Source organism: Thamnophis elegans, chromosome 17, assembly GCF_009769535.1.
Source record: "Thamnophis elegans isolate rThaEle1 chromosome 17, rThaEle1.pri, whole genome shotgun sequence".
In the NCBI taxonomy this organism is placed as follows: Eukaryota; Metazoa; Chordata; class Lepidosauria; order Squamata; family Colubridae; genus Thamnophis; species Thamnophis elegans.
This window is the reverse complement of record NC_045557.1, coordinates 7,178,007-7,195,326: the sequence shown is the minus strand read 5'-3', so window position 1 is coordinate 7,195,326 and position 17,320 is coordinate 7,178,007.

Sequence of the window (17,320 nt, the reverse complement as noted above, 5' to 3'; positions counted from 1 at the left end):
TCTGTCTCCCAGATGCTCCCAGTCGTGCAGTCACATCCTTGCCACTCGGGCAGAGGGCTACGTGTTTACAATCTAGCTCAGGGAGCCTTATGCCCATTTTAGGGACCTGGAAACTGAGGCCAGGAGAGAGTTTTTAGGGACCAAGTTGAATTTGCATTTCTTGCAAGTCCTTTTCCAAATCCCTTTTCTGTCCCTAGCAACAAATTTCCAAGAAATCCCGAAAACTTCCACCAGATTTTGGGTTAGCTAGCCCTTGAGTTATGGCCACAATGGACCCCCCCCCCTCCCAAAATTTCCGTCGTGAAGCAAAACATTTGCTAAGGGAGTTTTTGCCCCATTTCCCCAACTTCCTCGCCCCGCTTATTAAGTACACCACTGCAGGTGTTAAGTTAGTCACATGGTCGTTAAGTGAGTCTGGCTTTGACTTTGCTGGTGAGACGGTCGCAAATGGGGATCTCATGACCCCAGGACGCTGCAACCATCATAAATTTGAGTCAATTGCCAAGCATTTTCATTTCGATCAGGCGACCTCAAGGATGTTGCAATGGTCGTAAGTGTGGGGAAACGGTCATAAGTCCATGGTGACTTCGATTGGTCACTAAACAAACTCTTCTAAATTGAGAATTGCCTGTATTTTGCTTATAACGTCTCCTTGATGAATCACAATTAATCAAAGTTAAACCGCTCTCTGGAACCAGCTGCACACTCAAATCTACCATAAAATTCCTTGGCGCGCCGCTTTTCTGCGCCAATCCCACCGATTTGGCACCAATGAACCAATGCCCACCGAGTGTGTTTTTCACACACACACACACACAACCAGCACGAGGCAGCTCTTGGCTACAAATAGATCCACAGGTGTGCAAATTCTCTTGGGAGGGAATCCCTGCCGGGACGTGCACACGGGCGAATTTGGCTTCCCGTACAAGCCACGTTCAAGTCCATTGGTGGTGGACCCATCTCACTCCCCCCCACCCCAGCTCATCCCTGAATCTCTCTGCGGCCTACCTCGCAGGGGTGTGTAGAGGAGGGGAATTTGAAAAACAGCCTCCCGGATCTGATCGCGGCTCCTACCTCGTGAATCTGTGCAGAACTGGGCAGGCTCTTTGCACGCATGTTATGCCACACTTCAGCGCAGGCTAGTCGAATAACAGATTTTTGCTCACCCAAAACACACACACACAAACACATCTGCGGGCACCTTCAGAGCTTACCTTCTTAACCTGTCCACAGCCTGCTAGGTCCCTTTAAGGTACTTTTCTCCTTCCTACCAGCCAGAGAAAGTTGGACGGTGCCTCTAAAAATACCAGCCTGAGCTCACCGCCTGGCATGGCGATGAGGGCATTGGGGGTCTTGGGTTTCACACGCGGGATGAGCTCACCGTTTGGCCCTGGACACGCTTGGGCGACTTTCTTGAGGGAAGCAGGGTGGGCGAGGAGGGAGAGGAGGGCAGTGAGACGAGCCGGGGTGAAGAAAGAGCTGAAGATTTTCCCCGGACTTAAAAAAAATAATAATGGGATGGGAGTCTGGCTGTTTGCAGGCCAGGATTTCCCCAACTTGGCTATTTTAAGGATGGGTGGACTTCAACTCCCAGAAACCCCCACCTAGCATGCTTTAAGATGGGTGGACTTCAATTCCCAGAAACCCACAGCCCTCATGCTTTAAGATGGGTGGACTTCAACTCCCAGAATTCCTCAGCCAGCATATTTTTGAGATAGGTAGACTTCAATTCCCAGAATTTTCCAGTCAACACGCTTTAAGAAGGTAGGACTTCAACTCCCAGAATCCCCCAGCCCTCATGCTTTAAGATGGATGGACTTCAACTCCCAGAATTCTCCAGCCTTCATGCTTTAAGATGGATGGACTTCAACTCCCAGAATTCCCCAGCCAGCATGCTTTAAGATGGGTGGACTTCAACTCCCAGAATTCCCCAGCCAGCATGCTTTAAGATGGGTGGACTTCAACTCCCAGAATTCCCCAGCCAGCATGATTTAAGATGGGTGGACTTCAACTCCCAGAATTCCCCAGCCAGCATGCTTTAAGATGGGTGGACTTCCAACTCCCAGAATTCCTCAGCCAGCATATTTTTGAGATAGGTAGACTTCAATTCCCAGAATTCTCCAGTCAACACGCTTTAAGAAGGTAGGACTTCAACTCCCAGAATTCTAGAGCCTTCATGCTTTAAGATGGATGGACTTCAACTCCCAGAATTCCTCAGCCAGCATGCTTTAAGATGGGTGGACTTCCAACTCCCAGAATTCCTCAGCCAGCATGCTTTAAGATGGATGGACTTCAACTCCCAGAATTCCCCAGCCCTCTTGCTTTAAGATGGGTGCACTTCACCTCCCAGAATCCCCCAGCCTTCATGCTTTAAGATGGATGGACTTCAACTCCCAGAATCCCCCAGCCAGCATGCTTTAAGATGGGTAGATTTTCAACTGCCAGAATTCCCCAGCCAGCATATTTTGAGATGGGTAGACTTCAATTCCCAGAATTCTCCAGTCAACACGCTTTAAGAAGGTAGGACTTCAACTCCCAGAATCTCCCAGCCAGCGTGTTTTAAGATAGGTGTTGGGAGTTAAGGTCCTCCCATCTTAACAGTTGACGAGTTTGAGCGGAAACCGGCTTTAAGATACCCAACTTGAAATATCGGTGAGAATTTCCCCATCCTGACCCGGTGGCTGATAGGAAGGGTGGCTTCACAGCCCCACATGCCTCTTTGGGGAAGTTCCTAGTCCTCTGGATTTGCCAACGATGGGCATCCAGCCACGGCAGCTTCCTGGCGTGTGCCATGGAAACGAGACCCGGTGTTCGCCAATCAGAGCGGAGTCTCTGGAGTTGGCTTGTTAAAAATCAGCACGCTTCATTTGTGCCCAGAAGGAAGAACTCGGAATGAGTAAAATGTCTTCCGCCTACGAGGGACTCCCTCTTAAGTTAGATTAAAGAGGTCAGGACGTCGAAGATCTTAATAAGCCAGTTTGCCTCCAACAAACCACGATGATGCCAAAAACGAGGGCCTTCCCGCAATGACAATCACACGTGCCCGCCAAGATTGCAAACTCGATTCGGGAAATTGTGTACTATAAGGTCATTGGGCACAGGTGCTTCCAAATCCCCATGCAAAGGTAAGGGATTAATGCATCTTTGCTGGGGGATTCTGGGAGTTGAAGTCCACCCATCTTAAAGCATGCTGGCTAGGGGATTCTGGGAATTGAAGTCCACCCATCTCAAAGCATAAGGGCTGGGGGATTCTGGGAGTTGAAGTCCACCCATCTTACAGCATGTTTTCTGGGGGATTCTGGGAGTTGAAGTCCACCCATCTCAAAGAATGCTGGCTGGGGGATTCTGGGAGTTGAAGTCCACCCGTCTTACAGCATGTTTTCTGGGGGATTCTGGGAGTTTAAGTCCACCCATCTCAAAGCATGCTGGCTGGGGGATTCTGGGAGTTGAAATCCATCTCAAAGCATGCTGGGTAGGGGATTCTAGGAATTGAAGTCCGCCCATCTTAAAGCATGTTTTCTGGGGGATTCTGGGAGTTGAAGTCCACCCATCTCAAAGAATGCTGGCTGGGGGATTCTGGGAGTTGAAGTCCACCCGTCTTACAGCATGTTTTCTGGGGGATTCTGGGAATTGAAGTCCACCCATCTCAAAGCATGCTGGCTGGGGGATTCTGGGAGTTGAAGTCCACCCATCTCAAAGCATGCTGGGTAGGGGATTCTGGGAATTGAAGTCCACCCATCATAAAGCATGTTTGCTGGGGGATTCTGGGAGTTGAACTCCACCCATCTTAAACCTGTCAAAATTGGGAATGACTGCTCTAGATTGAACAGACGACAATCTAACCTAGGTGAGATGCAAAGGCACACATCTAATTGTGAGAAAGGCACAACCCAGCGGCTTAATTAAATAAACCAGCTTAGCCTAACAGAAAATAGTTCCTGCTTTACATCAGCATAGCCTCAAGTTCAACTCCCAGAGTCCCCAAGCAGAGTTTTGAAAACCTCCGATCTAAATCCCCCCCGGGAGATTTTTGTTGCCAAGTCAGCGCCAACGATGCAATGCCCATTACGCAGGTGGAAAAACTGAGGCCGAGAGAACCCTCCTTGCCAGTGGCTGGCACAACCAAGTCACTTTAAAACCAAACAAGGTTGGTTCATCGGCTTTGATCCAAATTGGAGCTTTTTTTTCTCTCTCTGCAAAAGCGATCTATAAATCTAAAAAAACCTCAAATAAATTGCCTAACGTCTACAGCTTCACTAACCGCAACACACATATATATCTCTCTGTTGCATCGCCTCATCTACAAATATTGTTGCAACGATGGGATTGTTCAAACAAACCCCCCAAACCCCAAGAGAATCGGCTCTCCCTTTCATTGCGATGCTGAGCGTCAACTTATTTAATTTCGATCTCGCCTTTTTTGCAACCCCAAAACCCTGCGCTTTTGAAGGAGGGGGTTGGGGGGTGGGATGTCTTTAAACAGACATTCCCCCCCCCGCCCGCTTCACACATACACCTCTAATTAAAATCTCTGCACCGAATTAAAATTTAATTAAAATAATAATAATGTTGAGCTCAAGCCACCCGGGGGTCCCTTTGTTTTACCCAACCTATTTCTTGATGCCCATGTGGATTGGCACACACAGGCAGAACTCCCCCTCCCGCAACAGACACACACACACACAGACAGACAGACACACACACACACACAGAGCACACACCTTTGCAAACCCACCCTGAGTGGCATCACAGGCTTAAAAATAACTCTGGGTGTCATGGAGTGGCAGTCACGATGCCCCCTTTTTAAAAAAACCAGTACCTAGGATGCAAAACAGATCCCTTCCCTTACCCCCCACCCTCCCCAAATCACTAGGAACCTTCCCCCCCCAATCCTTCGTCTCCCACGCACCCAGGAAGATGGATCTGTCACAACACTCCAAGGCAGACACCACAATTCACCCACTCGCCCTCCTCGGGGAAGGAAAGCTTTCTTCCTTTCTGTGCCCATCTCCTTAAGCAACCCTGCACCCCCCCTCCTCACCTTTCTCTGCCCGGGAGGGGGGGCAGCCCTTGAAGACCTCCTCTGCACCCCCAAAACGGGGCAGAGGGGGGGGAAACCCTTTGATTCTCTTCCCACAATTTCCCCCTTTATGCCAAAAAAATGCAATTTGCCTTTGGCTCCCTTGTGGGTATAGGGGCTCTTTCTGGGGTGGGGGTGGGCATTTTTGGGGGTGAGGGGGTGCCTTCCACCGTTAGACCACCTAGCTGCGCTTCCTTTCCCCTCCCCCTCCCCAACGCCAATCCAGTTTGTCCCCCTGCACACCAACAACACAAAATTGGGTAAGCGCAATTGGGGTCTCCTTCCCAAATCGCCCCCCCCCCTTTTTCCTCTTTGCAAGAGGTAAAGTGGGGAGACAAAGGGGAGGCAAGCATCTTCGTCCCCCCCCAAACCCTTTCTCCCATGCAACACCCCCCCCCAGGTGTTTTGCACTCACCTGCATCACATCCTCCAGCCGAAAATTGGGGGTCAAAAAACAAAAAAGAAAGCGAGTGGATCCCACGTCCTGCCTGGATCCCTTTTTGCAGGCTTTGCAAGGCGGGGATCCCCCCCCCCGCCCCGTCCCGTTTCCCCGTTCCCGACCTGCGCCCCGTCTGGTTGCGTTGTTGTGTTGTGTTGTGTTTTTTTTTTTCTTTCCCTTCTCCCTCGCTGGGGGAAAGCAGGGCGGGAGGGAGGGAGGGAGGGGGGAGAGAGGAGAGGCAGCTGGCAGGATGACCTCATCGCCCGCCAATCCGAAGGCGGCGCGGCTCTCCCGGGGAAGGTGACGTCACGGGGCGGCACGTGAGCCGGCAGGTGGTTCCATTCACAGGGAGGCGGGCGGCGCGGGGAGACCCCCTTGGCAAAGGAGGGGGGGCGGAGAGGGGGTGGAAGGGGGGGACCCCCCCTCCCTCTCTCTCTCCGTGCATTTTTCCAGGATGCCCCCAGAGAAGGTGGAGGGCAACGCACTCTCCTTATTATAGCCTTTTTTTTTCTGCTTTTGGCCAATTCATACTGTTATTGGGTTTTTGGAAAATGTTGTTGTTGTTGTTATACTTTATTCATTAAACATGCAACTCACTCAACTGAACATTCAAAAATGCATCGCAAATACTACTGATTGGTGAGACGGGTTGCTGCCCGTCCTAGGGATCGACCTTCTTAAGATGTACGGTGATGATTTGTTGTTGTTGTTGTTGTTTTGCTGTTGTTCGACCAATGGAACAGCTTGCCACCAGAAGTTGTGGGAGCTTCATCACTGGAAGCTTTCAAGAAGAGAGTGGAGTGCCCTCTGTCAGAAATGGTGTAGGGTCTCCTGCTTGGGGGAGGGGGGTGTACTAGATGACCTCTAAGGTCACTTCCAACTATTCCATTCCGTATATTTCCTATTCTATTCCTCCTTTTCTATTCTATTCTATTCTATTCTATTCCATTTCGTATATTTCCTATTCTATTCTATTCCTTTTATTCTATTCCATTCCATTCTATTCTATTCCTCTTATTCTGTTCTATTCCATTCCACATATTCCATTCTATTCTATTCCTCTTTATTCTATTCTATTCCATTCTATTCTATTCGTCCTACTCTATTCCATTCCGTATATTTCCTATTCTATTCCATATATTTTCTATTCTATTCCATTCCATTCCATTCCTCTTAATCTATTCTATTCCATTCTGTATATTTCCTATTCTATTCCATTCCATTCTATTCTATTTCTCTTATTCTATTCTATTCCACATATTCCATTCTATTCTATTCCTCTTATTCTATTCTATTCCATTCCGTATATTTCCTATTCTATTCCATATATTTCCTATTCTATTCCATTCCATTCTATTCCTCTTAATCTATTCTATTCCATTCTGTATATTTCCTATTCTATTCCATATATTTCCTATTCTATTCTATTCCATTCCATTCTATTCTATTTCTCTTATTCTATTCCATTCCACATATTCCATTCTATTCTATTCCTCTTATTCTATTCTATTCCATTCCGTATATTTCCTATTCTATTCCATATATTTCCTATTCTATTCCATTCCATTCTATTCCTCTTAATCTATTCTATTCCGTTCTGTATATTTCCTATTCTATTCCATATATTTCCTATTCTATTCCATTCCATTCTATTTCTCTTATTCTATTCTATTCCATTCCACATATTCCATTCTATTCTATTCCTCTTATTCTGTTCTATTCCATTCCGTATATTTCCTATTCTATTCCATTCCATTCTACTTTACAGCCCACTCTAAGCCATTTACAAAATCAGAATATTGTCCTCATTTATCTGGGCCCAATAATGGGTGGCCAATACATTTTATAAATGAATAAAGTTGATACTTAGCTAAATATTAATGATAATCATCAAAGGTAATCATTACAAATGATATAACAGCACTGAAAAAAGTGATTTAGGACGGCTTAAAGAAGAATATTTGTAACTCAGGGTTGAACCATTTTTCACACTTACGACCACAAAAATTCAGATATAAACTGACTCATATTTATAACAGTTGCAGTGTCCCGGAATTATGTGAATGAAGTAGCAGATACGGTACTTACGTGCCCTATTTTTTTTAACAACAATGGGAAATCGTGATATTGATTTGATATTTAATTCAATATTGATGTATTTAATTCAATATGAATGCGGTATTTAATTCAATGTGAATTTGATATTTAATTCAATATTAATGATAATCCTCAATGGTAATCCCTATAAATATCACTAATGGTGCAAAAGAAGAACAGATATATATTTGCCCTATTTTTGCACAACAGTTGAATATCTTGATATTCATATTTTATGATACTCTCTTATAAGGCATAATATGGGATGATAAGAAAAAGTGGGATAGGGAAAAGAATTAGAACTGAATTTTTTTTTCTCCTGGGGTCTGATTTTCCCCAACAAGCTGACACTCCAATTTATATTATTATTTTTGTTATCTATAAAAGATACGTTTTAAGAATTTTATTACTTGAATAAATAAAAAGAAAGAGGAAAGGATAGGCAAAATTATAAAAGAAGGGGAGGAAGCTGAAATGAATAAAAAAAATATACAAACTGTAGAGAATTGAACTTTTAAAAAGTACCATAAATGGGCATCTTTTCTAAAAAAAAACAAAAAACCTGGTTTGTTACTATAACTGTTTGTATTAACAACTAGCTGATATAATCCAGCGTTATTTATTTATAGAGGGAAAATGTCCGGACCAAATGTAATTTCTAATGTTAGATTTTCCCCCTTAACCAGAGGGAGCCACCTTGTTATGTATTGTGAAGCTATTACCATGGCAACTTCACTGCGCTGTACAGTAAAAGCCATTTTACGGCAAGAGAAGCCATTTAAAGGCCCCCCCACAGTATTTGTTCCCAGAGTGCGAGGCAACACCTTGGCCTCAGGTGGTAGAGATAGAAACCAACAGTCCTCAACTTACGTCCGTAAGAGGGACCCGAATTTCCGTTGCTAAACAGGTTGGTTGTTACGCAAATCTCACCGCCGAAAGGTGTTAAAAACGGATGCATTTTGATAGCTGTTACCAGCGGTGGGTTTCACATTTTGTTACCACCGGTTCGCCTCCCGCACATGGCTGTCGCTTCGCACGCGTCCCGCTCGCTTCCCCTTCCGCGCATGCGCTTTGATCGCTTGTGCCCGCCTTCCACGCATGCGCCTGGCCTCAAAAAACTTGCCTGAATAGGACGGCATAGAGCTGATTTCTGCTACCGGTTGAGCCAAACCAGGGATCGGCAAACGTAAAAGAGCCATTTGGACCCGTTTCCCACAGAAAATAAAACACCGGGAGCCACAAAGGTCCTAACCGGAAGCCCCCTGTTCAATTCTGAAACTGACCGGAAGTTCAGTTTCCCCACCATAGAGTCTCCTCCTAGCGCGGCGTACTTTTTCCTCTACCTGTCCCAACCAAAAGCCCTATCAATTGTGGAGACAACTGGAAAACCCGCCCCTTGCCATAGAGTCTCCTCCTGGCGCACTGTGCTTCTTCTTCCCCCCCCCCCGGGAAGCTCCTCTCAAAATTGTGGCGCTGACCGGTGACGGAGCCGCAGCAGAGGGAGGAAAGAGCCACATGCGGCTCCGGAGCCGCAGTTTGCTGACCCCTGAGCCAAACCAATCCGAACCGGCTGAGTACCACATCTGGCTGTTCACTCTTTTGCAGGACAATTGGGCTGAAATATTTATATGCCCACCAGAGAGAGGAGGGAGAAATAGGGGAAGTGTACAATTACACACTCACACACACACACACACACATTGTGTGTTGTTGTTCTGAAAACCCCCATCCGCCTGCCCTCTCTGTTTTTCCTTTGTCTGGGGCTGGCGAGGAGGGAAGTTTGTACTTCGCTCAACCTCAGCCCCAAATTTGCAGTGTGACTCAACGCCCAGCCGCCTACAAGAAGGGTGAGCCTATACATTGGTCATTGGAATGGTGTGTGCATGTGTCATCTTGGGTGTGTGTCATGCACTTGACACACACAAACACACAAACACACACACACACACTGCTCTCTGCCCCTTCCTTGTGTGTGCTCACTCTTGGCACCCTTGGTGCTGAAAATCTGGGTTAGCCAAAATCCTCCTGGCCTTGACCTCGGGGAGGGAGGCCCAGCAGCTAGATGCTAATGCTGGCCCGACTCTGGCACAGAGGCCAAGCCGCCACTGAGCAAGAATTCGTGAACGGCAGGGCGGGGGGGGGGGGGAGAAGAAGAGTCAGGTAGACTGCCCCGGCCCTTGGAAGCTCCACCTAGCCTCAGTGGAACCGGCTCTGGTGGTTCCAGGGCAAAAACTTTGCGCTGCATGAAGGGGTTGGCGATCCTGTTTTCTGAAACCATCCACCGCTCTCCCTCCCACATCCGGTGACTACAAATTCCATCGTTTAATTACATGTGGCAGGAGGAAGCCGCTTCTCTGGTCTGATCAGGGAGTTGATTTGTCACTTTGGCTCTTGCAGAGAAAACAACAACCAAGTCCTTCCTTCCTTCCTTCCTTCCTTCCTTCCTTCCTTCCTTCCTTCCTTCTTTCTTTCTTTCTTTCTCTTTCTTTCTTTCTTTCTTTCTTCCTTCCTCTCTTCCTCAGTTCCTCCCTCCTTTTCCCCTATCTCTCCCTCCCTCTCCTCTTTTCCTTCTATCTTTCCCTTCCTTTATCCCTCTTTCCTTCCACTTCTTTCTTTTTTCTCCCTCCCTCCCTCTTCTCTTTTCCTTCCTTCCTTCCTTCCTTCCTTCCTTCCTTTCTTTCCCTTCCTTATCCCTCTCTTCCTTTTTCCTTCCTCCTCTGTTTTCCCCTCCTTCCTTCTTTCCTTCCAACCCGTCCCTTTTCTTTCTTTCTTTCTTTTTCTTTCTTTCTTTCTTTTTCTTTCTTTCTTTTCCTTCCTTCCTGTTCCTTCCTTCCTCTGTCCCGCTCTCCTTCCCTCTATCTCCCCCTTCCTCCCCTTTTCCTTCTTTCTTTCCCTTCCTTTATCCCTCTCTCCCTCTTTCCTTCCTCCTCGTTCCCTTCCTTCTTTCTCTCTTTCCCTCCCTCCCTCTTTCCTTCCAGTCCTTTCTTTCTTTATTTCTTTCCCTTCCTTCCTCCGTCCCTCCATTTTCTCTTCTCTTTGCCTTCCTATTTTCTTTCCTTTCCTTTATATCTTTTCCTTTTTCCTTCCTCCTCTCTCCCTTCCTCCCTCTTTTCTTTTTCTTCCTTCCTGCCTTTCTTTCTTTCTTTTCCTTCCTCCCTCCCTCCAAACTCTTCTACATTTTTCCAGCCCTTCCTGGTCCCATCATTGTGGAACTCAGCATCCTGCATATATCCACCCTACACCATTCTAACCATGGAGATGTCTGTTTTCTTCTCCCAGATTTTGGCTCTAACGTGAATGTTCCCCCATCTGCCAGATATCCGCTCCCCAAACGTTGTCAGCCCTCCCCAATTCTCTATACCCCCCCTTTTTTTAAACAGGTAACCATCATGGCTGGATTAACCAAAACACAACCTGCCTAACCTCCTCATTTGTCAGCTCTTCCCCCCCCCCAAAAAATAAAGGGACACCCCTTCTCTCCCATGGTGGAAATTCCCTGATATTTTCTGCTCCTAGCCTCAATTTCTGGGCCTGTCGATTTCCATCACCATCTCCATTCCTGTCCCATTTCTGCTTTCGGTTGCAGAAGATAGATAAATGAAGGAAGGAAGATAAATGGCTAAGACGCTGTGTTTGACAATCAGAAAGTTCAGCAGTTCGGCTGTTCGAATCCCTAGCGCCACGTAACGGAGTGAGCTCCCATCACTTGTCCCAGCTTCTGCCAACCGAGCAGTTTGAAAGCAGGCAAAAAATGCAAGTAGAAAAATAGGAACCACCTTTGGTGGGAAGGGAACGGTGTTCCGTGCACCTTCGGTGTTGAGTCATGCCGGCCACATGACCCCAGAGAAGTCTTCGGACAGCGCTGGCTCTTCGGCTTTGAAACGGAGAGGAGCACCGCCCTCTAGAGTTGGGAACGGCTAGCACATATGTGCAAGGGGAACATTTACCTTTTACCTTAAGCAATCTTCTTCTGCTTTCTGTTGCAGGTACCCGAAGGAAGATATTTACACCTGCCTATCTATCCCTCGTTTTGAAGAAGCACCCCAAAATTGGCCGCCATATCTTCCCTGAAGAACTCACCCATGGGGATCAACCGATCTCCAACCCACTGTAATCTTGTCCTTTTTCACACACTCATAATAACGCCTGCGGGAATGAGGCTCTGGGAGCCTCCCGGCGGTGGCGGGATTTGCCTCTAATAATCCCCTTACTGCACACAAAAACCCGTTGGACCACATCCAGAGGTGTTGTTTACCTTGCCATGTTACGCAAACAGGTTTTTGGGAGCGGATGCTGAATGCAGAGTTTAAAATGTGAAATCTCCTTCAGGTGCCAGCCTTCTCCTTTGGCCTTTTTTGGGGGAATTGTGTTGTATTCCTGGGGATTTCGAACGTTTCGTATTCTTTGCCACGTGCGGCGAAAAGTGCGTTTGATATCCATCTCGCCCCAGTTGGCTTTCCCGACTGGCTTTTTAAGAACCGCAGGTTTGAATGTTGTGCTTTTTGCTTCGATCTGGGTTGGTATTTGTGGACTGGATAAGGTCATAGCTCATCGGCCCTAAAAAGTAAAGGTTCCCCTCGCACAGGTGTGCTAGTCGTTCCCGACTCCAGGGGGCGCTGCTCATCTCTGTTTCAAAGCCGAAGAGCCAGCGCTGTCCGAAGATGTCTCCGGGGTCATGTGGCCGGCATGACTAAACGCCGAAGGCGCACGGAACACTGTTCCCTTCCCACCAAAGGTGGTTCCTATTTTACCTGCTTTAGCATAGCATTTCAGACAAATGGTTCTCTTCCCTTCTTAAAAACATTCTTTTTTTGAAGGAAGGAAGGAAGGAAGGAAGGAAGGAAGGAAGGAAGGAAGGAGTTGGACAGGACCTTGGTGATCTTCTAGTCCATCCCCCTGCTAGAGCAGGAGACTCCATAGCATTTGAGACAAATGGTTGTCTGATCTCTTCTTTAAAACATTCTTTTTTGGAAGGAAGGGAGGGAGGGAGGGAGGGAGGGAGGGAGGAAGGAAGGAAGGAAGGAAGGAGTTAGATAGGACCTTGGTGGTCTTCTAGTCCATCCCCCTGCTAAAGCAGGAGACTCTATAGCATTTGAGACAAATGGTTGTCCGTTCCTTTCTTAAAAACATTCTTTTTAGGAAGGAAGGAAGGAAGGAAGGAAGGAAGGAAGGAAGGAAGGAAGGAAGGAAGGAAGGAAGGAAAGAAAGAAAGAGTTGGACAGGACCATGGTGGTCTTCTAGTTCATCCCCCTGCTAGAGCAGGAGACTCCATAGCATTTGAGACAAATGGTTCTCTGTTCCCTTCTTAAAAACATTCTTTTTTAGAAGGGAGGGAGGGAGGGAGGGAGGGAGGAAGGAAGGAAGGAAGGAGTTAGATAGGACCTTGGTGGTCTTCTAGTCCATCCCCCTGCTAGAGCAGGAGACTCTATAGCATTTCAGACAAATGGTTCTCCGTTCCCTTCTTAAAAACATTCTTTTTTGGAAGGAAGGAAGGAAGGAAGGAAGGAAGGAAGGAAGGAAGGAAGGAAGGAAGGAAGGAAGGAAAGAGTTGGACAGGACCTTGGTGGTCTTCTAATTCATCCCTCTGCTAGAGCAGGAGACTCCATAGCATTTGAGACAAATGGTTCTCTGTTCCCTTCTTAAAAACATTCTTTTAGGAAGGAAGGAAGGAAGGAAGGAAGGAAGGAAGGAAGGAAGGAAGGAAGGAAGGAAGGAAGGAAGGAAGGAAGGAAGGAGTAGGACAGGTCCTTGGAGGTCTTCTACTCTAGCCCCCTGCTAGAGCAGGAGCCTCTATAGCATTTGAGACAAATGGTTGTCCGATCTCTTCTTTAAAACCTTCAATGTTGGTGCAGCCACAACTCCTGGTGGCCAGCTGTTCCACCAGCCAATCGTTCTCCCTGTCCGGAAATTCCTCCTTATAATCCCATGCTGCTTCTCTCCTTGATTCATTTCCTTCCGTTGCTTCTTGCCCTGCCTTCAGGTGCTTTGGAGAACAGGTAGACCCCCCCTCCCCCCTCCTCTTCCTTGGGGCAGCCCCTCAGATATTGGAAGACTCCTATCGTGTCGTCCCCCCCCCCCCGCACCCTTAAACCTTCCTTTCACTAGACTAGACATACCCAGTTCCTGCAACCCTTCTTCGTAAGTTTTAACCTTGCTGGAAAGATTAAACTCCCCCTGTACGAAAGGAGAGCTTGTTGCTATGAGTTAACTGGGTGTTGTTGTTGTTGTCATATTTTCAGGCTCTCAAAGGCACACAACAACAACAACACTTTTTTTCAATAAGCATTTCCGAGCTGGGCATTTCCACCCAGGATTTGATGGGAAGCAACGGGTAAGAAAGCTGGGTGAGCGTTGCCTATGGCTGGTGCATCTCCTTTGCGGATTCATCCCAGCTGGCCTATCTCCACGCGCATATAAAAGCCCCCCCCTTCAGCTTCTTTCCCCCCCAATTGGGGGGGGGGGAACGAAACCATGATGTCACTTCTGGCCAATAGGAGCCCTCTCCTTTCACCCCAGTTGTAAATCTTCCTTTTTATTTATTCGGACAGATTCTTCTTCGGGTTTTGTGTCTCCATCCGTAACTGAGAGAGAGAGAGAGAGAGAGAGAGAGAGAATAGATGGATGGAATGAGCAATTTAAAAATTTTCATTTTAGAAAAAGTGAGCGGCTTTTTCGAAATACGGCATATCAAGAATTATTCTTTTATTATTAGGCCTTCTGTGGTGTTTCTTTCTCTCTATCATTCTTTTTTTCTCATTCTCATTCTTACTTTTTCTCTCTCTTATTCTCTCCCTCTCTCATTCATTCCTTCTCATTCTCTCTCTTTCTTTTATTCTCTCTTATTCTCTCATTCTTTTTTCTCTCCCTCATTCTCTCTCTTATTCTCTCCCTCATTCTTACTTCCTTAGTCGCTCACTTTCTCATTCTCTCTCTTATTCTCTCTTTCTTATTCTCTCTCTCATTCTTTTTTCTTTCTCTCTCATTCTCTCATTCTCTCTCATTCTTCCTCTCTTTCTTATTCACCCTTTCCTTTTCTCTCTTATTCTCTCCCTTTCTTATTCTTTCTTTCTCCTCTCTCTTATTCTCTCATTCATTTTTCTCATTAATTTTTCTTTCTCTCTCATTCTCTAATTCTCTCTTATTCTTCCTCTCTCATTCTTTCTCTCTCTCTCTTATTTGCTCCCTCTCTTCTTTCTTTCTGTTCTCTCTCTCTTATTCTCCCATTAGTTTTTCTCATTCCTTCTCATTCTCTCATTCATTTTTCTTTCCCTTTCATTCATATTCCCTCACATTCTTCCTCTTTCTCTCTTATTCTCTCCATCTCTCATTCTTTCTTTCTCTTCTCTCTCTTATCCTCTCTCATTTGTTTTTATCTCTCATTCTCTCATTCATTTTTCTTTCTCTCCCATTCTCTTACATTCTTTCTCTCATTCTCTCCCTTTCTCATTTTTTTCTCTTCTCTCTCTTATTCACTCTCTCATTCTTTCTCATTCTCTCATTCATTTTTCTCTCTCATTTTTTATTCTCTCACATTCTTCTCTCTCTCTTATTCTCTCCCTTTCTCATTCTCTCTCTTGTTCTCTCTTTCCCTCCCTCTCTCTCTCTCTCTCCCTCCCCCCCTCTCTCTGTATTTTTCATGGGTTAGCTTTGTCTGTAATTGTTGGTTCTGTTTCCAGCATTCTATAGATTTTTTTTTTCATTGCTCCTAAGGAATTTCTTGCGAAATTATGAGTTTCACTTTTCTTATGCATCGAGATTTCTATATTTAGAGAGACGGGGCAGAGAGGTCATTCAATAACTTGATGGAAATTCTGAGCCTAGCCTGCTCCCTTTCAAAAGAGTAAAATGGAAGGAAATTATCTCATTTTGCAAACCCGTCTTCATATTTCTTCTGCTAAAGGGTCTCTCCTTGCTTTCCAAGTCTTGAGTGAAAGGCGCCAATGAGAACTAGGAACTTGGAGCATTTGCTGATTAATAAAACCCAGCACAAGCCTGAATTATTCCCCCTCGTGGCTGAATGAGGTATTGCAAGGTCAAGTTGGAAAATAGGACAATCTTATTTCCTGACAGTGAGAACAGTTATTCATTGGATCGGCTTGCCTCTAAAAATTGTAGGCGATCCATCGCTGGACGTTTTTAAGAAGAGATTGGACAGTCATTATCCAGAATGGTATGGGGTCTCCTGCACAGGTAGTGGGTTGGACTAGAATTGCAATACCCAAGATCCTTTCCAACATGGTTTTATAATTGTTTTTTTGTAAGCCGCCCGGAGTCCTTCAGGATTGGGCAGCATATAAATTTTATAAACAAACAAACAAACAAATAAATAAATAAATAAGTAAGTAAGTAAGTAAGTAAGTAAGTAAGTAAGTAAATAAGTAAATAAGTAAATAAGTAAATAAGTAAATAAGTAAATAAATAAATAAATAAATAATGGTTTCTATAGGAAATACTGCCATCTGATGGCACAGTGAGAAAATTGCAGCCTCTATAGGGAAAATAGCAACATAGGATCTACTAACTACCATATAAGAGATATTGCCCTCTGTTGGCTCAATCTGGTATTGCGATCTCAATATGGAAAATTTCTATATTACATGTTGCCCTGTTTAACCCACTAAAAATGCAATACTTCAGGTATTAAAGGCTCAGGGAGTAAAATAGGGCCATGTAATGGAATTTAAGAGGAGTGCTGCCCCTGGCGGCTCAATGTGGTACTGCAACCTCAAGACGGAAAATAGGACAATGCAGGTCCTTGACTTACGACCACGGCGGAGCCCCAGATTTCTGTTGCTAAGTGAGACACTGGTTAGGTGAGTTTTTGTCCCCCTTTGTGATCTTTCTTGCCACAGGCGTTAAGCGAATCGCTGCAGTGTTATTAAGTTAGTAACGTGGTTGTTGAGTGAATCTGGCTTCCCCATTGATTTTGCTCGTCAGAGGGTCGTAAAAAGGGGAATCACCTGACCCCGAAACACTGCGACCGTCATAAATACGAGTCAGTTGCCAAGTGTCTGAATTCTGATCACATGACGATAGGAAGGCTGCGACGGTCATAAGTGCGGAAAATGCAATCTCTTTTTCCATTGCAACGCCACTAAAATACTAATAATAAGATAATTTACAAGATTTATCGAGAAGACGATGAAAAGATCATCACAAGAATCTTCTATTTTTAAGAAGAAACCTCTCTCTACATATAGCCACTGCACATATAGTCGAATATCTATAGAACGGGTCGATTCTGTAAGGGGTTGATGCTTAATGTCATCTGTCCTTATGTAAACTCGCAAGATTTATTTTTCTCGCCATTTATATCTATACATCCAAACTAGACTGATGTTTTTCTGTCTCACATATGTGTGTGTATGGGAGCATCTGCATAATGGTTATCCTTTGAGAGCTGAATGCAATGACATTTGATTTCAATGTCTGCTGATTAGTGTACATGTAAAAGTGGCAATCAAGTTTCTATTCTGTATTTTACTATTCTATTATTAATTCTTATGCTATTCTAATTCCATTCTATTCGTATTCTATTTCTCTGTTATATTCTTATGCTATATTATTCTATTCTTATGCTATGCGATGCTTTGCTATTCTAGTCTTTATTCTATTCTTATTCCATTCTTTTCTATATTCTATTCTTATTCATTCTTATTCTTATTCTATTCTATTTCTATATTCTATTCTATTCTCATAAATTC